The sequence below is a fragment of the Cydia strobilella genome, chromosome 9, assembly GCF_947568885.1.
Source record: "Cydia strobilella chromosome 9, ilCydStro3.1, whole genome shotgun sequence".
Taxonomy (NCBI): Eukaryota; Metazoa; Arthropoda; class Insecta; order Lepidoptera; family Tortricidae; genus Cydia; species Cydia strobilella.
This window is the reverse complement of record NC_086049.1, coordinates 14,320,445-14,343,617: the sequence shown is the minus strand read 5'-3', so window position 1 is coordinate 14,343,617 and position 23,173 is coordinate 14,320,445. Positions and strand designations below refer to the sequence as shown.

The window sequence follows — 23,173 nt, the reverse complement described above, 5'->3', positions numbered from 1 at the left end:
ACTTTGGTCTGTCTGTGTGTTGTGTAGAGTTAGAGTAACTCTAGATTGAACAGAACAAAAGAATCCGTCTAACTGTTAGTTAGACGGATTCTTTTGGCCGACGCAACGTGTAGGCGCTGTTTCTGTGGGAATTTTGGATTTAAACTAACTTTTTTACTTTACTTTGAAAATTTGTTGCCATAGATAGCTACAGGAACATAAGAGAATTTAATAACTATCAGGTATAGCAGACCTTGAACATACTGCTACAATCTGACGTTTGTGAAATGGCATCCCTATTTTACAACTCTCTTAAACTATCATTTCAGAATTTTTTTTTGTCGATTTTGTTTTGTTTTATGCTAATTCGCAATTCAATTCAACTTTTTCAGCCTAGTAATTTTATTTTTTAGGTTATTATTTTTTGTGAAATTTGATTCTTAATTATTATTATTGATATTGTGTTGCGACAATCTTTTTGTGAATGCATTTATGTGTAAGTTCCTTATTGTACCGTAGCTACTCGTATGTCTGAGCTTTGTCGACTGGACTATTTTTAGATAGGATCAAACAATGCGACTCTGTTTTTCAAAATACTTAACAATTAACATTGTACAAACAACCGCTTAAAATAACACAATTTTAAAAACGCAAGATAATTTTTGTAAGTAATAAAAAGTTTTTCGTGTTGTAGATTACTTAATCTTCATTCTATGGCTTGTTTTGTGAGTAGCTATGCAAATAATGCAGTAGTTAGCAGCGGCACTCTCTGTACCGTATCGCCGGCATTTCACTATCCGATTGAAAACAACTTGTTTTGTTTTAGCAACATTTCAAGAATGCAGAAAATTCAGTGTATAAGTATGCAAATGTGTTTTTTCACTAGATAGAAAAAAAACCCATGGATGGTTTGGATTCGACGACAAAATGGTTTTTGGGCCAACAGACATAGGTATTTTACTCGTATATACCTACATTGTTTATAATATTTCTACATGAAATATTTATATACTATTTTTTTCACAACACAGCATGACTGACAAAAAAACGGTCTCTATACAATATTTGCTTTGCACAAAAATTCTTGGCGCCACGAGTAACACGGTAGTAATCCCATTGTTGTATTTCATCAGTAATTTGTAAGAAACAATTGCAGAATGGACTCGGACCACTTCAACCGTATCACAATGTCTTATCTGACCCAACTGAGCTGTCTGTTTACAAAACTAAACAACTTTTTTGTTGCCTACTATAACTTAATCCCCTGATATGTAGAGTTGTGAGTCATTCGGAGCTCACACTTATATTAGTCCCTGAACCGCAATGAGCGTTGTGAACAATATAGTTGTTTTGTTTTTATATCTCGAGAATGCAAGTAAAAGTGTTCGCTAAAATAAAAAATAGAAAAAATGCCGTTTAGTAAATAATAGAAAAGAAAGTTGTATTGAAAGTGAAGTGCTTTTCGACTAAATACTGGTTTTGTTTCATACAATAGAGATTTAGTTAGAATTGTTTTGTTACGCTTGTTGACTGTCTAGACGTTGTCATCTTCATTATCGTTAAGACAATTAGTCGGTTTGTAGACGAAGTTATTTGAGGACTTAGCTTTGAAATAAGTTGCACAGTTAGATAAATTGGAGGGTAACTACGTGACCTTTTTCACGTTCAAGCAGTATAAAAAAATCATGCATGACTTTTACATTACCTATTACCCAATTGAACTTGTGACAAGTTTCATAGTTATGCTCATATCATGATTCATGTGTTTGACCATAACTAATTTAAATTTAGTGTACGGTAAGTACCTAAGTAGTAATAGTAGTTTACAACATAAATATGTATTTTTCCGTCTAGTCTGAGACAAAACTTAAGGGTACGGCTGAGAGTAATCATATCGGATTTAAAAAAAATGCATATCTTGGCTATTGACTCCTGCCGCCATCTTAGTGGGAGTCCATCGTTTTTTCCTGCTAAGAATGTATAATTAATTTTGTTGATATTGTTTACCTGACTGACTAACTGACTCTGGCAAAATCGTCTAGGGATGCTGCCATTTAACTAATATAACTTGGCTATATAATATTTTTTAAAACGCTCCGCTCGTCACTAAACTCGTCAAAACACTGACATCTGCTACCAAGGTGATCACTATCACAAAAGTGTCAGATATAGCTATCACAGTGCCATATATAATGGTCCAATTGTCCGGGCAGTAAAGCACGCTTTCTCCACAGGGAAGTGGCGCATAAATAAGTATCGACAACCTCCGTAGGTACAGATCGGTTGCCGTTACTTGCCGTGTTGAAGAGTTTGAAGACTCCGGTGGACCAGTGTATCCGTCTGTGATTTATACTGGGGGCGGCAGTTGTACATCGACACATACTAAAAAAATAAATAGAAATAAAACGGGATGATAGATGCTACGAAAAGTCACGCGACTATTTCCATGCATTGTTTAAGTGCCGATTGGCGTTTTATATCAACGATTCTCAACTTGGCTATAGGCCATGTCTCTATAGATTCGTAGCAACTTAATGAGGGTCAGGTAATTTTTTGTTATATACCTATTAACAGAAATGTTTATTTCTGAGTCATATCATTTGAAGATTATCTTCGTCTAATTGCTCTTGAAGACGATGATAGCCTAATTTCAATTTTCGTCGATCGCGATTATAGCTTGTTCATCTGAGCGATCAACCAGCTAGCTCTCGATACGATTGCAATGATTGCACTGCACAGATGTCAAACCCACGAAGAATGGAATGCGCGGCCTACGCGTTATTAGGGCGACTACGTCATTAGAATTGGTGCGAGGTGATGCGAACAAACCGTGTGTGTTGATAAAAAAACCTTGTGTTAGAGGTTGTTACTTTACGTTACATAGGGTCAATATTACGGGCCTTCCGAACGGCTACTTTCTTTTGAAACATATTTGACAAAGTGTCTTTAAATTATGATGATAACCACTACAAGACAACCAAAAATTAAAATATTATCAGAATGTCGTATTGACATATCAGCAGCCTATAGCATTGACCGGCGGATGAGTGCGGGGAATCCCACTTCCTCTGTAGGATGATGCTAACGTTGCTAACAAGATTAGAGGTCAGTCAACCATTTACTTATCGAGACTGTAAGAGTATTAGAGTAACGACTAGACATGTCGAAACCTATTTTCCGTCTCAAACCAGACCAGCTACATTAATTACATTATACTAAAAATAGTGCATTTTCGGTAATATTTTGAGAGTATTATGTCATTCAGCACAATCGAAGTGGATATAAAAAAAATGAAAGCCTGTATTAAAAAAAGTTTACAGTGAACATTTGTGTCTTTGTCGTCACATACCTACATTCTATCGGCACATTCGGTAAACCTTTTTCTAAATACAAAACAAAAGGGTCATTTACATATTTTACAACACTCGTAAATCGTAAAGCTTCAAATTCTTAATACAAGGACGCATCTACAAGCTGGCCCGACAAAAAACCATAATTGAAATGCCCATTCACCATGCAAAATTTTATGGGCCCATACAAATAGTTACCGCCATAGGTTTTTGTAATATGACGAAACTGTGCAATTCCACCGCGTTACAGCACGATTACCTACTGACTACATGTTCCCAAATTATTTACTCACCTGGGAGCAAGTTGCTGGTATAATTTGACCCATACATTCGTAAGAAACCAGAAGTAAAGGGAGGCCAGAATATAAACTGGTATGCCTATAAATCCAATAACCGATCAAAGTTTTAACCTTGTAAACGACAGACTCAAACGTGTACGCGATTTTTCGACGAAGCTACATAAAACTCCTCAAAGTCACGTAATGTTCCAGGTGCTCCGATTTGATGGCTGTAGTCCATCCACATATAGGGATGGCACAAAAACAAGTTTTATTTCTGAAAGTCAAGCCATATCCTTAAACATTACTTGACGATCGCCATCTGACTCTAAACTGTCCGTTCTGGACTCGTTTTATAGCTCGAAAGAAACAATAATAGTTTTAATCTGTTTTTAACCAGCCTGATGGTAGCCCTTAATACAGTGCGTTGCTGTAATAGGCCACCGTTCGTTACGTGAGGTGATTGGAAAGCAATATAAATGCGAACTATCGTCCCACACAAGCCGTATTGGAGGAAAATCACTTTAGTTACAGGATTCCACGCCAAGTATACCCGGCCATTACTAAGTCGGAAAAACTAGATAACCAGGGAAGTTTTGACCTAGAGAGAGGAAATAACCATGCGTCATCGGAGACCGTACTTAATACTGGTGCGTTCGACTCAAGACCCGATTTGAATAACATCCCAGGTATCGTAAAAACCGTTTTACGGGTACCGAAATGTTTTAGTGAGACAGTAAAATAAGAACGGTGTAAAATACAGGGCTTTGTCTGTCAGTTTACGAGTTTGCGTGAAACTTTCTAGTTTAAAATATCAGTGATATCCTGTTGAAGATATGTTGCACACTACCCGTTTTTCAGTCTATATAACGGCGTCTAACGACCGGCTACAATAGTTTTATTTTCATTAGTTAAAACTAGCCTTCACCTGATGAGGGGTTCTTGTCCATGTCCACCAGAAATAATTAATATTTTGTTGTATTACAGTAACTACATGATATGCGAAAGTTTACTTAACAATGACAATGAATAAATCAAATTGACATACCTAAAATAAATAGTTATAAATAGATGCTTGGAAAAACTGACCTATTTTATTGTAATGTAATGTAACGAATTGGACTTGAAACAAGTCTTTTTTTTTATTAGTTAAAACTGACACTTTAATGATATTTATCTCATACAATATGTCTCCAACTTTAGTTTATGAAATCAACCATTGATAAGATGCTGATTGATGATTGGGTTATTGACACGATGTCTTTGAACCAAAAATTACAGTGTAATTTATATTTTGACAAAAAACATAAAATCATCTTCAAATTTTCACTCTCTTGGCCTCTTACTAAACTTATTATTTTCTTTCGAAAATTATACAATTACATACATATAAGAATTTAATAATTGTATATCTAGTCAAATTAATTTTGACAGAAATATATAACTAAACAACGGAAACAGAACCTGTTAGAAGTGACATCATCGGCCGAACTAGGCCCAACTAACCAAGCTTTATCGCATGGAAATGTTTCGGTTAACAAAAGAATAAGAGCGCCGTTAAAGTCGATTTTTTACGTCGAGGGCCGCCTTGAGGGATAATGTCAGCATGTTTTCGATCCGTTTATGGTAATTTATTGCGAGTGATCTGTCTCCCTACGTTTCACGAGATGAAGCGACGTTTAAATTGGTAGGTTTGAAAAAAGCGGCCCGTTAAAAAAAAAATACCCTGTATATCGCGGTAAGCTTCGTTACTTTTGTAATTTACTCGTGGAAATTGGGTAAAATAAGACAACTCAATATCCTTTGTAAAATTACTTGACATTGCTTGAAGGTTGTGGTGTGAAATAGCGTTTTAAATGTAATAACATAGCAAAAACTGGACTAGATAAACAACATTGTTTTATTTATATAACTAGAATAGTTATGATAAAGATCACTCAAATTATAATATGCCTATCCGTGTCCAACAAGGCATTTTGTAAAATACTTAACTATTATTCAAATGAAGCTGCCTATGTATCTGGCATGTGAAATGATTGTGTTTACACGCCTAGTCTCGATCAAGAGCAGTTATTATGAAAAAGGCATTAATTAAAAGGCTCCGGCACATTGTGGCGCCACTTGGCGGGTTATTGAGGTTGTGCGTTTGCGCATATGCGGAGTGGCTTATGCGACACATGCCAAAAATTGCGAAAAACGGCTATCACATGTTTCTCTCTTGTTCCACTTACAAAACCTAAGAACCAACACACCTGATTTTTGAACCGTTCTTAGTTCCAAGTTTCAAAGCGACTGTATGTCACTGAGAATTCGTCATACATTTTTGTATCTAAGAAACTCGAATCTTTAGTCTCGAATTTTTAATCCAAAAAATTGATTAAGCAAGCAGCTGTTCGTCTTAGGATATACATGGGCTTAACTTGCTCATAATTAAAAACCATTGAAAGCCCCTAAAATACCATAAATGGGACTGAGCTGGACATGTCCGTCAGTTCATGACAACAGAAGTACCACTGCACCCCAAAGTGGTCGTAACACTCGTGACAGGGGCAGACCGAGAAAGAGTTTGCAATGGAGAGACGAATTAAGATGCTTCCGTGAGATTGGTGGTATTAGTGGCTGAATACATTTACCAGGGGGCCTAGACAAGATGACAATCATTGTACTTTTTGATAATATTTTATCTACGCTTCTTACTCAGCAGTAGGACTCACAGACTTAGTGCCAGTTGCACCATCCGCACTTGACAGACTGATCAACGTCATCCGGCGCGCCGCGGCGGTTTACTATGAAACTTTCTATACAATAAAATTTAGCGAACTCTTTAACGATTACAAACAGTTTGGTGCAACCGACCTTTATTAAGTGTCTTGTGTCGCTTACGACTTGTTGTTCGAGTACTCGGGCGCCGAATGCGCTCACCTGATTGACAGGCGGCGCCCGCGCACGGCGACGTACTAACTAGCCGTAAACCTATTAAACCTCAACATTACTTGTACGTTATTTATTGCTAATAGTACCACCAGACCAGACAGGTCAAATTAGAATTCTAACGACCTAGAATCCACTATTCGTGTAAATTGTAAATAAATTAGGTCATGCGTGTTAAATGTACATTTTTATCACCTTTTTATGAAGAGAACGGCCCTTTCTTTTGCACATTGATTTTTAAACAAAATAGAAATCGTAAAAAAGTCGTAGGAGAAACCACCACTTTTTGCAACTATCCAGAAGCGCAATATCAGTTTTTCGCTCACCAGCTCTCCTCTTACAAAGGGCATTAAACCAAATAAAATCCCATCAAGATAAGCCCTTTTATATAAAAAAACGTTGTCACGATCATGGCGCCGGTCCGCCGCGTGAGTGGGATGGCTACCTGCGCCGGAGTTGCATATTTAACGAGTAACCCTGAAAGTAATTTAACTTGGCATAGCTTGATCTATTGGCAGGCCATTTGTCTTCGGCGCCAGATTTGGATCAATATGAATTTAGACGTTTTTGAGTCGGTTGTCCCGTTAGATTGTTGACTTTGTATTTATTTTAATAAGTTTCAAATATTTATCCTTTTATTCCCTTACACGTAATTTGTGATAAACAAAAACCAGTAGTACTTCTATCACAACATTTCCATCTTCACCCTTAGATGGTGGCAGATTTCAACTGTGCGTTACTTCAGAAACTTCCTGGCACAGTTAAACTGTGGAATGAACTGTCGCTCACGGTATTTCCGGACCGATACGACCTTCAAACCTTCAAGAAATGAGCGTACTCCCACCTTGAAGGCCGGCAACGCAGTTACAACCCCTCTGATGTTGCAGGTGTCCATGGGTGACGGTAATTGCTGCCATATCGGGCGATCAAAAAAACCGGGCAAGTGCGAAACGGACTCGCCCACCGAGGATTCCGTACTTTTTAGTATTTGTTGTTATAACAGCAACAGAAATACATCATCTCTGAAAATTTTAACTGTAGCTATCACGGTTCATGAGATACAGCCTGGTGACAGACAGACGGACAGTAAGTTATTACAGTAAGTTAGTAATAGTGTCCCATTTTTACCCTTTGGGTACGGAACCCTAAAAAAGTACTTCGTAAGTTTCCATGACACATTTGTCGTATTTTCGATCGCTGACACAATAGACAATAGAAATACAACCATCATGTCCATACAGCACACGATCGCGTTTCTAGCTTATGAAGCTTTTTTTACGAACAAGTCCTAAAGTAACTGACCACTTTTCTCACAAGTGTTACCATTAAAGGAGCAATTTGCTCAACAGCAATTAACTCAAGGTTACTTCGCACATGGCCCAAAACACGGCCATTCAAACACATTGTCATTTGTCAACGATATTTTAAGCGCAGAATCATTTATCAATAACTGCCTTAGACCATTATACAACTGTCAACACAAACAATCTGTTACAGTTGTCAATGCATCAAAATTGACATATTTTAAATACAATTTGAATAAATCTTGGTCGAAGTCGGAATGAAAAATGCATTTTAAGAGAGCTTCGAAATGGGATCGAGAGTTCTTGAATAAAGAAAAATAAAATGTCCTTTTACAAAAAAAAACATCAATACGCGATCTCTTCATAACTAGTACTATTCTAAAGGGGCTCACTGATTACCAGTCCGCCGGACGATATCGGCCTGTCAGTTGTTCGGAACTGTCAATTTTTTGTTTTAACTGACAGGCTGATATCGTCCGGCGTACTGATAATCAGTGGGCCCCTAAAGTCCATACACGATAAGTTTGCGTGGCAGTGATAACACAAAAACATATCCCATATGAGAGCTATACTTGACGTAACACTGGTATGGAAACTTAGTGAGGTATTTCTACCTAATCCTAAATTCTAAAAGTAATAGCGCTTTTAAACCCTTTTATCAGATAATTATTATCAAGTATCAAACGCCACGTAACAAACTCTACCGCCACGAAACTATAAACTACATGTTTTCGGTTGACCAAAAAAACTACCAAAAGGGTCGTCCAAAATATGTCAGGTACTGTATGACATCTAATTCGTAACTGCTCCCGACAGCGGGTCATTTCTTGCGAAACGTCTGTATCGTGCGCGGAGCGGCGACTCGTAAAATTAAAGATTTTGTCAATAAAATCGGCGTATACGGCACATTTGGCGACAGTAGGCGTCATTTATTGAAGCTGCGCGTTAAAACATTCGATTGTTACGAGAATGTGACCTCCGAATACGCCTCTGTAATTTATATGCTTCCTACTTGTACGAAATGTTTACATATGCAATTTGCATAATGTTCTCTTTACAAGGTAACAGATTACAAATATAAAAGACTATATTTATGTTGTCATCACTTCTGGCTTGTTTTTTAGTTATAAATAATCTTGAAATAAAACTATTAAAACGGATTATATCGCGTATATTGAATTTATAATACATCCCGACGTTTCAAACCCTTTACAGCGTTCGTGGTCAACCACGAACCACCACGCCACCACCACCACGAACGCTGTAAAGGGTTTGAAACGTCGGGATGTATTATAAATTCAATATACGCGATATAATCCGTTTTCATAGTTTATTTCATGAGTAACTATCGCGGTAACCGAAGACAATATTATATAAATAATCTTTATACATTTTTTTTTTAAGTCGGCAAGCATTGACAATCTGAACACACTGAGGCAGACTTCTTGACAACTTTCTTCACTATATTGACACAAACGCGAATCTAATCCCAACCCTCATTTAATATAAACCTGCAAGTCCTGCAACACCGACTCGAATACAAAGCTGGCAACACTAAGGCGCAATTCATTTATTGCCAGCCGAAAATATTCCGCGATCGAACGCTCGGCATTTGAAGCACGTCCCCCGTTTACACCACCCTGTTTATTTTAAATAAGGTTTTCGCTAAGTAAAAGTAAACCCGAGGGTACAAGGCTGAATGAAAAATTAAGGAAAAATATTCCGATTATTCCGGCTGTCCGGAATACCCGATAATTTTTCACGGTTGCCTTTTGGGGCGGGTGTTATGATTTTGGGAATTGGGTTTTCACTCGTATTAAAGTGGTTTATTCAAATAATATATGAACAACCAAAGCACATGAACATACTTCGTTTATAGGTACCTACACAAAAATTGCATTTTGATGAACTAGGTATTAATAGCACATTGTGCAACATGGGGCGTAAGTTAAATATTGCAAACGAGAGTATAGTTAAATTAAATCACGACGGCCGGCCTGCCGGAGCGATTTATAGACTCGAGTTTGCAATATTATTTATTACACACAATTTTTTTCATTACACTTGCGATACAAAAATTAAGTATAAAGACAAAAAACTGTTAATTATAATACTAGAAACTTCATAACTCCCTAAGGAAAACGCTTTTTCTATAGTTCCCGCTAAGCCTGCGTGCAATTTCACATTAGGTCATGGTTTAGCTAGAATTTGCATTTAAAAATATTTATCAGTACGGTTTTTACTCACTATTATTTTTAGTCGCTTTTGGCGACATGTTTCGGATTTTTTGGGAATCCATCCTCAGGCACGAGTGTCCGCGGCGGTTGTAGTACGTCGTGTCTCACGATAGTTTAAGTGCGAATTTGCATTTAATTTTTAATTTAATAGTTGCAAAACACGTCATAGTTTTTTGCATGATAATAAAATGATATAACTTTACTATAATCAAGCCGCTAACGTTAGCGATCGTTAACCTCGATAGACTATAAAAACTATGACCTTCTTTCCTAAATATCGTATCGGATTACCATCCGGTTCTTATCTGCGTAGGTTTAACGCATCTTTAACATTATCCTGTTTATCAAAATGTAATCTTTTAGACAGAATTTGATGGACACGGTCGACACGGAACGGGTAAGTCTTTCGATTACAAAAAGGACAGTTTGATGATGTGTATACTTGTAATTTGTAAATCAAAAGAAATTTTACACAAAAACTTGATATTTATATGATAAATTCTAGGTAGGTTAACAATGACTGAGTGAACAGTCATCTTAAGGTAACAGCAGCTATTGACGGATATGTGAATTTTACCTACAGCCGCCAACCGTCGTAAATGCACATGATTATCCTAACATCCTCACAACAGATACTTACAGAAAGCATCAAACATGGTGACCGAGCTATTAAGTACTTACGTTATTGAATGCGTTAGATTTGATATGTAAGTGCGGAATCCGTTTATTTATAAATATGATGAAATATGTCAGCCACGAGGAATTTTCTACTCAAAATCTAACTCCACTCAAAATAAACGCTTCCAAAGGAGTTATAAAGTCCGACTAAAATCAAGTTGCAAAAGTCGAAGCAAATATTGATAAAAGACGATATGCTCACAAGCGCCCCCTGAGCATAATTCACTGAGGGGTGCACAATACCTATCGATTGCTTTGTGTGACGCCGATACAAGGGATGACTAATTATACATTATAAACTGATTTGTGTCTAAAGAACGTTTAATGGTGAAATGGTTGCTTTTATTTCGAAAGCAGATTTATGAATAGATTAATCAATGGGACGTCAAGATCATAACCCTTATAAAAAAGGAGAATAGTAAATGGGGGAAGATGAGTTTTCTTAGGGGATTTAGGTATTATTTTAAGTAATGATATTATCTAATAGGTGTTTATAGTCATTTTGGTAGATTTGTACAGTAATAAGAGTTGACGTCGATGTTTAAGGAAAAGTTGATCAACAAAAGCATACATTTCATCACAGACTTGTAAACAATAGCATGTAAATATAGTCGTAAACTATATATTTTACTGTAACTATTAATATTTATTAATTAGTAATAATCATAGTTTCCAGGCAGATGATACTGCCAGGACAGGAAATATGTACTAAGTAGTAACGACAGATACATGATGTATAATTTCTACTTTCTAGTTCTGCAGATACTTGCAAGCGAATAAGTTGCTACATAAATGAACAAAAGAACGGAGAATCTCCATAACTTGTTTACATAATTGTTACTTAAATATGTGAAGAGCATAAAGTAGTATTAGTAGTACTTATGAAACTAGACGAAAGATCTTCACATACTCATGATTGATTTAAGACAATTTAGTTGAGAAAGTCTGGCAGTCGAAGTTGTTTTTAAAAAGCTTTCCTGCTTGTCTTATTGGCAATATTTTAGCAATTGTTAATCTTTCATTTAATTGATCCTCTTACTTATACCAACAACCACGTTATGAATAGGGCGTTCAATTATCTGACTTTTAAGTTCAATAGTTGTCTCAGAAACACCGCAATACGCATAAATCGTCTATTATCTTAACTTTCCATTAATTTTCAAAAGATCACAATATTCACAATCACCCACAAAAGCACAATATCGCATTATACACGATGTTAATGTATGAGAGCTCTGTTAATGAATTCGGCCGCTTGCCATCATCACGGCGCACGCAACCTCATTGTGCCGACCCCATCATAACTCTAATTTCAGAACGAAACTGTACCGACTCGCAGTTGAGAAATTTCAGTACACCCACGTCACGATTTAGCTCCGTTGCTTAGGGAGCGAGGTCTAGGGTGAAGTAAGCAAATTTTTCGGGTAAACCACTGTCCATTCATCACTAAATGGCTGTATTTACTATTATAGATATTAGGTAAGCAGTAAGTACACAAATTTTCAATTGAGAAGATTACTAAAATAATTTTACTTTCATCTTGTTACAGTGGCTTAGTTCCTTATTCCGCTAACGGAGCGACAGCTGACATTTTGAAGGCTTTTATAATACATCTCTACTTTACAAGTCATCGCCTAAGAGGAACTTGGTTATAGAAATTTGTTGCTGGCTTATGGCCCATACAGAACTTATCATTAGTCCAGTAATTTCCATACTACTGCTACAAAAAAACAGTGTCCATTGGTTGGGTTAGGTTAGTCAAAAAGTTTGAATCTACTGATTAGCCAAACGCAGGAAACTAACCCGCACGAAACGTATCCGCGTAATACACGGGGGAACACGGGGCGATATGGTACATATACAATGCGAAGCGAAATAGAAACACGAAATAATGGCTCTATATAACATACAGTGTTCTTCGACCAAGTTGCCTATTATTCTATGCTTTCTGACTATGTTTCTGTTGGCCTGCTGTATTCCTATCTCTCTACAGCAAGTCTCAAGGAATTGATGTTGAATAATTAATGTGTTTAGGGAAGAAACGCTAACTGATTGTTCACTCGAATGCTATTCAATGTTGCCGTGATGAAAGCTTATTCATTTCGTGTCGTGTTCCATTTGGAAACTTCGTACGTATTGCAAACGATAAATAAGATTTCTGAATTTCACGTTAACTCGTCAGTTTTTGGTATGAAGAATTGAATATATGAAATACTTACGTTGGTAGATATATTCCTCTTCTGAACTTTTTAAGTTTATTAATACAAGAAAAGGTCCCTAAAAAAAAGATATTTGTTTAAGATGTCTTTTTTATTTTATATTAAAAAATTCTTTACCTGTACGAAAACAAGAATAACATGCAAATATCGTGGCCCCAGTAAGAGTAGGCAGCCTCTATAATATCAACTTTATAAATCGATCACATATTTCCATACGATAATTGCTACAAAAGAGGCGACGTAAAATCGCCGGCGATAAAAATGCAATTATGTCTCATATTTCTTAACTCGAACAACATCAAGCTTTATGTAATTTACATTAAAATCGATATCGAAGCAAGAACGGAGTAATTTAATGTGAAGTTTTGTAATAACTCAACACGGTGAGCTACCAAATCATGAAATGTCAAGCAATCTTGTGAGGAACGTAGGGTACAGGCAAAAAAAATAAACATTTTTGAGTTATAAACTGAAATAGATGTCATAATATAGATTAAAGAAAAAGTGACGAAGCCCTCCAGTGGTGAAGGCCGGATTCGAACCGGCGTCTTTAGCAATTCGGGCTAACGCCTTGAACCCCTAGGCCACCTCGCCACGGCGGAACCGGTCCCAATTTCTCGACTATATAAATAAATTATTTATTTTGCCATCTTACTTAGACTAGGCGTCTTAGACCAACTCTAAGGGCTAGCAGTACGCGCTTGCACCTCCTATACGAATTCCTTACTTGAAACACAAATTATACAAATCAAAAATATTTAATAAAATAATTTTACCGAAATAACTTATTTACCGAAAATTTGGCGGGACGACTTGGACGCATTTTATCCGGACTGGCGGGAAACTTTAAACGACAGGGTCGAGTGGAGGAAACGGGGGGATGCCTTTGCCCAGCAGTGGGACACTAAACCAGGCTAATAAAAATAAAAAACTTATTTACCGAAAATAATAATAATAAATAATAAAAAATCTTTAAAAATGACAAAATTGACATTATTTTTTGAATTATTAAGAGTAATTTTGATGTTTTTATTACTTACACAGTAGGCCGAGCACATGATTGGCGCGACAGTATCTCGCCGCGAGATAGACTACCCGTCTTTTACTAACTGTATGAATTAAAGGGGGACGGGTAGTTTATGTCGCGGCGATATACTCTCGCGCCAATCATGTGCTAGCCCGGCTGAAGGTTTATTTGTACAAACATCCTGGAAAAATCCTTTACGTTTTTTTTAAAGGGATTTTAATAAGCCGGGCAGTGAGTTGAGTACCCTTTGCTCGCTTTCGGACTTGAACATCTAATGCGAGAGACTAAACTTAGGTTTACTTAAAACTAACCATAATTAAATAAGGTCAAATTGCCCCTTTGAGTTCCTAAGCCTTAAGGGCTCAGGGCAAAGAACTCAAAGGGGTCATCAAGAAGGATCTGGACGTTTTGCACATTTTCTTGAGAGCTAATGTTGGGATTATTACCATTATACATTTCCATTTGGAGTGGAATTGGGGGAAATCCTTTACGTTTCGTTTAGTTCTTTTTTATTGAGGTAGGTCTGAGCCGTTGAAAAAGCTCATTAATATGTCCTACGTTTAATATGTACAAACCGTAAGCAACGAAACTATATGTGTGACTTGTATGTGAACGAGCAGCTTAGTTCGGGACGTTCGGGTAGAAAAACAGCTCCATGTGGATATGAAACTAGTAAATCTCAAAGAATAAATATACACAGTCATACTGTAGAGAAAATAACCTTTAAATAAATAAATATTAAAGGATATATTCTTACACGAATTGACTAAGCCCCACGGTAAGCTCAAGAAAGCTCTCGTGTTGTTGGTACTCAGACAACGATATATATAATACATACTTAATAGATACTTAAATACATAACAAACGCATGACTCAGGAACAAATATCTGTGCTCATCACACAATTTTTTTTTATACCACTTCGGTGGGAATTAAGCATACGGCCCGCCTGATGGTAAGCAGTTACCGTAGCCTATGGACGCCTGCAACACCGAAGATATTACACGCGCGTTGCCGACCCTTTAAAAACCTGTACACTCCTTTTTTGAAGAACCCCATACTGTAGCCCCTCGGGAAAACCTCGGCAGGGAGCCATTATAATAATGCCATTACCGGGATTCGAACCCGGGAACATCGGCATCACAGGGTCAGTATCCACTAGACCAGACCAGACCGGTCGTGAAAGCGTTCGTTGGTGCTGAGTGTATGTACATATTGTACATACTTATATTTACAAATGAACGTCCTTCATCACAATAGTGACATAAATGACAACACTTCATGCACACAGCCATTCTTTCGCAGACCACTTCATACGTCAATCAGCAAATAAACCGATCAAACAAATTGATTGCGCGAATGCTCGCAACAGCCATAACCCAGTCGACAGATGTTTTGACAGCTTATAATTTACCAACATTATTGACTCAACCGCACGTTTTTCGCAAAACTTAACATATTCGTTTATGAGATAAGAAATTTAATTAAGTTAAGAACTTAAAAACATAAGTTTGGCCAATTAATTTTGGTCGGGAGGCGTGGCGGTTTTTACTTCTTGGAGATTATATTAGCATAATCGTGTACACTATTAAGACATGACTTATTACACCCCATTAATGGACTCGGGATTGGGACTGTTATTCGTGCCAGATTTACAGTATTTGCTTAAATTATTTTAAATTGTCCGTATACTAATTTTTAATTCAGCCCTTGTCTTTGGATAAATTAAATAACTCTACAACAAACATACCTAACTTCTTCCATCCATTCCAAATCCATTCTTATAGATCTGTTTAGTTTGTAGTATTTTTCTTACTCTTAGTAGCTATTTACTACATACCCTATTTACGTACCTACGAATAAGAAGACAAGAGACATATATATGCAAACAACAGCAAAAAAAAAATTGCGAAAAAAGCAAATGCCTTGTAATTTTTTTTTATGATATTGAAAGAAAACAAGCAAACGAATCGCATGACGGTAAGCAATTACCGGCGCCCATTGCAACACCCGAGGGGTTACAAGTGCATCGACGGCCTTTAATATAGGTGTCTGCTCTTTTCTTGAAGGTTTAAAGGTCGGGTTATTGGTGCAGTTCGGAAATACCGCAATCGACAGTCAAATCGTCAGAAGCTGATAGAATCTTGGTTATTTTATTCCTTATGTACCACGACTGTCCACCCGCCACAAATAATACAAATATCCCGCGAATTCTTTGTTATTTCTCGACATTGCTGACGTCACTTCGGACACGAGATTAATCTCCTTGACAATGGGCGGCCAATGACGTCATCAAAGACCCCTGCTTAAACTGTGAAGTCACAGAACAACTTTCACGGTAACCGACGTTATTTAATAGGCTGTATTTACTTTAACAATTGTATTGTAGGGTGTAATTAAGAAATAGGGTATAGGTACGATTTCTTAAAGTTGGTTTGAGTAAATGTTGCTCATTAATAATAGAAAGGGACATTTATTAAGCCATATAATATAATCTCTGTAAATCTAGCAAAACGTAAACGTAAACATAAACTATGTGTTCGAGCTAGGAAGTAAATCCGTCGCAAAACAAATATACTAGAGATTTGCGAGGAACATGATTAAGAAGTCTGTTACTTATGGATAGATAAAAGGAAAATATGCTTTCACCATTAATTGCATAAACTGCGCAAACTACGCTTCATTTGCCATCAATACAAACCCCAAGAAAACTCTTCCAAAATAAACACGAGAAAAAATACTGAAAGCAATAAACAAACATTTTCCACGTTAATCATGCCGCCGAGAAGCTATTTTTCTCGCAATTCCTCGCCGGGGCTCCATACATTACGAGTAGATTACGTTGGATCGTTTCTTTTGTGAGCTGGCCCGGGATTACTCGCCGAACAAAAGGGACTAATAGGCGGTTATTGTTGCTTGTGCAGTGATATTCTTGGTTTAAAGAATAAATACTACATAGTATATTTAGTAGCTTGGTCGTATTAGAATCTTGCTTAACTTGAAAAGCGATAGGACTCTATTTGTATTTGAGTTACGCTGTGCTCTATGTTTATGAACTGTCTAATACCGCAAGTTCAAAAGGTACCTATAGTATCAATATGTACCAATGTTCTGTTTGGTTTTGTCTGGGTTTTTTCTTCCATTTATAGACATATTTCCCTTAGAACTATAAACTTCGAATAAAAGACACACTTAAATGAGTTATACCTATTATTACTATAATTAGATTAGATTAATTTAATTGTATTACTAACAAATTATGTGGGCATTTGCCTGAAATAAATAATTGAATTGAATTAGATTTAATTTTAGACCATAGTTGGATGTTTTTGGACTATAACTGGATACTGCATTGCAACTGAAATTATGCAGGTATTTCATAATACAAAATCAATACCTAATATTAAAACATATTATCACAATCTCACGGTACATGTTTACAAATCCATCGATATCTTATACATTACTAGTTATAGCTTTATTGATAGCATCTCCAAGATAATGCTTAGTGAACGTCAGGCTAACATTCTAATATGGGATGACTGATTTATCAAACGCATCTCTAGCCTAAACAGGTTGTAGGTACTTATTTATGCGAGTCTAAACTATTATAATTCTACCTGCTGATTTTTAGCAAATATGTGCAATAGATAGCGAAGTTTCCCATAATCCTAATTAAGTTTCAGTAAATAAAAATATTCTTAAATTAATCGTTGATGTGTCTGTTATGTATTTCTTATAACATTTTGTTTTTATGATATAGGAGGCAAACGAGCAGACCAATCGCCCGATATGGTAAGCAATTACCGTTGCCCCACACACACCAGAGTTGCAAGTTGGTTGCCGGTCTACAAGATGGGAGTACCCAGCACAGCGCGAACACGACATACATCAAAAATCATTTGCGTTTCTATGTGTGAACGGCACGTCTGTACACGCGTCATGCGTCATTGTGTATGTTGCTTAAAAACCGAACGGAGCGTTCGCCAAAAGGTCGTCAATCTGCTGTCGCGGGGCGAGGTAATTCGAATGGGGGAGGGGCGATGCGTGGCCATTCTGTATGATAATTATTGATAATACTATCAAAATATTTATCAGTACGGTTTTTACTCACTATTATTAAAAAAAATAAAAAATAATAGTGAGTAAAAACTGTACTGATAAATATTTTGAAATATGCCTCACGATAGTTTAAGTGTGATAATACTATCACTTATTCTGTGCTTGAAGGTCGTATCGGTCCGGAAATATTACGGGTGACAGTTCATTCCACAGTTATACGACACAAGTTAACATAATTATGTATTTCTACTTCAACTATTTCTAGTCTACAGACACTGTTCGTTTCTCGATAATCGCAATAAGCCGGTGGCCCTTTGGGACAGCTACCTAATGAGGCTTATTGTGTGCCCAGCAGTTGGCGCCACTAGCGAAAACGCAAAACGGTCATGTCATTATATGGGAACAAGACACTGACACTTGAGTTTATTTTATTCCCATGAGATCTACTAGCGCCCTCATTTTTGGCGACTTCATTGTCAAAAACCCTCTTGCTATTTATCTGACGACGAAATCTGTTTGAAATCTCGTTCTTATATTCTTATATTTTAAACTTATTTCTAAATTATGAGTAAAAACCGTACTGATCTAAATATTTTGAAACGTTTTGAACCCTTTACAGCTTTAGAATTCACCCGCAGCTATTGATGTTATTGTGTTAGTCTAAGCATTATTCTAAGTGAAAAGCTACCACACAGCTGATGTTAGATACGATAGACATCCGATTAAAGAGAAAATGTCCATAAACAGGGAAACAACATATTAAGTACTTTGTATTTCTATATTTCCGTGTACAAACATCTGTTTACACGGCAATACTTTCTAACTGTCACTAATACATACATCGATATAAGGCTTAATGATGACATATTAAGCTTAACAACGACGTAAGTTACAATAAAATGTATGTGTCATTTACATGGAAAAGGAACCCTATTGCGGCAGACGCTTACGCCATTGCTAACGATGTTCATTTGTAGACGCGGCGATTTTTAACGTAAGCGCCACCTTACTAAGGGACCACATTTCTTTTGACAAAAATACCTTCGATCTATGAACTTATAACGTTTTTAAACTAAAAAGGATTATCTGGCGCCATCTTAACATTACCATAAGATGGCCGATAAGTATGTACTTACACCGCATGTACAAGTATTTACAATAATTATGCGATTGGCATCTGGGGTCAGGTGATCAGCGATGGCAGATACGACAGCAATGACCTGGATAAGCTAGACTAGCTAGAATAGCTTTTACATCAATACGATATTATAAGATTGAAGTGACATATAAACTTTCTGTCTGTTCTTGTATCTGTTTGTCAAAGCGCTGTTTCACATCATAAGAACCGCAATGAAATCAAATACAATTAAAAACTACACTCGGTAATATCACAAAGCAAAATATAATATGTTTAAAAAAAATTAAACCATTAAACAAATAGGAGATGGTAGTGGCAGGTTTTTGATAGTATCTTTTTGCGCCTAAGCTAAAAAAGCAAAGAAGTAGGAGGAAACTAGTGTTTTTTTAAGTATCATGTGGATAATGTGTAACTTGGTTAATGGTGTAATTTTACCTTTGCGAGTCTTCAGAATAGAAAAACGGGTGACACTTACCTGAAACCGAAAATCACATCGTTAGTTTAAACATAACTTATACACTATCTATCTATCTAGCCCTTTTATTCTGAGCTAGAGTATGTCCCGTAGCTCAGTGTGCCGCTTGGCAAAGGCCTCCTCTAGCTCTTTCCATTGAGGTCTGTCATTTATACACTATACTAACAAAATGAAATCACTGTTGTCTTAAAAAGTTAATAAACGAATTGAATTAAATACGCTAAAAATGATAAATGACATGAAGCATTTGAAATGACAAAGGCATTAACATTTCTATCAAATTTCAAAGACACATATTAGAGAAATAATGGATTTCCTCCCTTTAGAACAAAATCATAATAATAATACTACAGACAATTTCTATAGAAACTCAAAAGGACGTTTCTGGATTTCAAAATGCCGTAAGCGCCTATAAGATTACAATTATTTACGCCCTTTCAAAATTGTCGTAAAAGTCCCATTGTAATCTCACGCACGTGTGTAGCTCAACTTGGATTAATGATAATTTATTAAATAAATTAGAACCTTATTACTAACTGTATTGAATAGAAATTGGAGGGAACGGTCAGTAAACAAATGATATCAAGTTTCCATGTAAGGAAAGCAGCAATACGGTAGTAAGTAGGTATTTACGTATTTAGAGGCTGGAGATAGACGTAACTTAGCATTTAATAAATAATGCAATAATTGACTGATGTTTATGGCTAATGCCAATCTTTGACTTCGACTTGAACAATGGAACAGTTATACGATTGATTTACGATGTAAGGTCAATAATGTGGAGACGACCGCATGTAAATTTTTTGGTTGGGAAGACAGTCCTAGGGCAGAACTTGTATTTGTAGTACAAATTTTGTACACGTACTTCGTTCGCTTAGATACAGTCAGAAAGGGAGACCTTGGCTCCTTCTGCTCTACCGTTTTTTGTAAGTCATGTAAGTGGAATATGTGTACAAACAAACGTAAGAGAAAAACGACGAAAGAGCATGAATTATACAATGTGTGGCCAATAGGAGCAAAAAATTTAACTGTAGGCTGTACTCCTCAAACTGACCAACATTTGTTCAGCGACTTTAAAAAATAATGAAGATTTCGATTTCGTATTTTTCATACAAAATAAATATTATCATCAATGTACGCCATTATCTTTGTGATTGACGTTGCCTGTCACACGTTAAACATAACAAAATTCGAAATACATTGCGTCTTGGAAAAAACTTTAAAGTGTATTAAAAATCAAAACACAAGTTATTTTTAAAAGTCGCTGAACAAATATTGGCCGGTATGAGGAGTACAGCCTACAGTTTAATTTTTTGCTCCTATTACAGGCCACACATTGTAGACGGTCTTCGCCACATTGAACTTCTTAGGTACTTTGTTATTTAAGATTATTCCTGTATTTTTTATAATAACTACTTAATCTTTTTGTTTTGACATATGTGTTCCAAGCGTTACGCATATCTAACACAATTTCACTATGTAATGTTCTGCTTATTTAGCACAATACCTACTTTAGGCAATTATGACTTTAATTGCAAAAAATATAATCGCATGACTTTTTAAATAATGTAAATTAGCGTCAAATGAATTAATGAATGAATGAAATGAATTGCGAGCGGCACAGGATTTGGCCTTGGGGGAGGCCTATGTCCAGCAGTGGACGTCTATCGGCTGACATGATGATGATGATGATGAATTAATGAACAAATGGCAAATTTCTACTGTGCCTCACTCAGCTAACAAAAGCAATGGCGGAAAAAAAAACAGGTTAAACATTACGGTACAAAGGTTGACCGGAAGAGATCCCTTATAGGGATAAGTTCGCCTTTGTACATTGTATATATTTCTGTTTTTTATTGTGTTTGTAATCTGTCTTATGTACAATAAAGTGTTTACATACATACATACATTATACAATTTGAAAACAATTTGATTGGAGTCCTCCTTGTATGTATACCTGTATCAGGAGAACCCGCTCGCTCTTTCTCAATTTAGGTAACTGTATAAAATTAATTCAACTTATACAAATAAATGTGGTATTTTCTATGAAAAGGGACCTTATTGTCGATGGCGCTTACGCCATTATAAACGATAATCCGATATAAATACAATGCCGCGCGACGCTGTGTGAAATACAACTGTGATTTCATTAAAATATTCGTATTAATGAGCGCTTTTTCGACCTGGTTTTCGACTGAATTACATTTCTGTAATCCAAAACCCTTACGTGACCCTTAAGTGAACTCGACTCTAAAGTCTCCAAACGTCTCAACAATTTAGAAGTAAGGCACAGGGACGAGGCACAAAGGGCCAAGGGAACAATAGGTAGGGCACATGTGCGGGATAATGGCGTTTTTTACCTCGTGTCGACGACAAAAGATTAACTGTGAACATCGGGGACATCGGGGTTCTGTTTTTGAAGACGGAGAAACGCGTAAACGCTAGTGAAGCTGTTGAAACAATGCTGAGGACAGTAAGGGCAGAACGCAGCAGTTATTTAAGTAAAGAGTTTAATCACCATCTTAGATTAACAGGTAAGAGGCGTCTTTTTGTTTGAAAAAGGAAAATTGGCATTGATGTGCATGTTTCTCTAGTAGAACGGAAATGATTTATTAGGCATCCCACTTCACGTATCCCACGTCATACATATCACATGATTCACATCACATATGACATCTTTCTTATAATCGGATTATGGTCTAACCAGAAGAATCGCAGAGTTTTTAACTATACTGTTTCATGCCGCCATTTCCTCAGAGAAACAAGGAAAGTAACAATAATTCTAACTTTAATTCTAGATATTGGACAGCATGACAAACGCCTGACCGCCGGCATCCTCGCAAACATTACTTATCTATTAAACCGTCCGCGTCGCTACAGCAAATAAACTCCCAAGGTATATATTAAATGCAAATCACCTCTTACTGCCGTAAAGGGGACAATCGGCAACGCCCGGGACGTTCAGCAACATTCGAGGAAAGATTACGTAATTCTAAATACGCCACTCGAAAAAACTCAAGCCTTTATAAGGTTTGTGTTTTTTAAGCCTCGACAATCTACTGATGAACTTCGGAACTTTAGAAGGCATGCCAAAAAGTTTTGTTGACGGTTTTATGCGTTCATTACAGTCTCTTCTTGCTCTTTCTCATAAATCTTTTGGCCGTAAAATTTCAATGATCTAACCATTTAAAGTATTTGAATGATGAAATAGTTTTTTTCAGCTTTTGATTTTTGTATTCGACACTTTTTTTGTATGCAAATGAGAAGTATGAGGTGTTATTAATTGTATGGAGTAATAATACTTATTGACAAAAATTTTATTTGATTTGAATATGTAATAACAATTTAACAATAATTTGTGCGAAAGTGGGGTCTCTACTCCAGTACTACCTATTATATCTGTATCTCGGGGACGCCAACGCCTAACTTTTTTATAAATGTTTGTCTGAATCTTTTGTCGCGTCTAAATCACAACAGGAAAACGGAGGGACAATAG

General features: G+C 36.5%; 1 protein-coding gene and 1 non-coding gene across 6 annotated transcripts in view; both read right to left on the bottom strand.

The window, feature by feature from the left end:
• LOC134744385 (caskin-2) overlaps positions 1 to 23,173 on the bottom strand; it is a 394,551-nt gene that overhangs the window by 125,613 nt on the left and 245,765 nt on the right. The gene's annotated exons all lie outside the window — the stretch shown is intronic.
• On the bottom strand, positions 13,498 to 13,570 carry Trnaf-gaa (transfer RNA phenylalanine (anticodon GAA)). Its single transcript has one exon. It is a non-coding gene; the product is annotated as a tRNA-Phe (tRNA).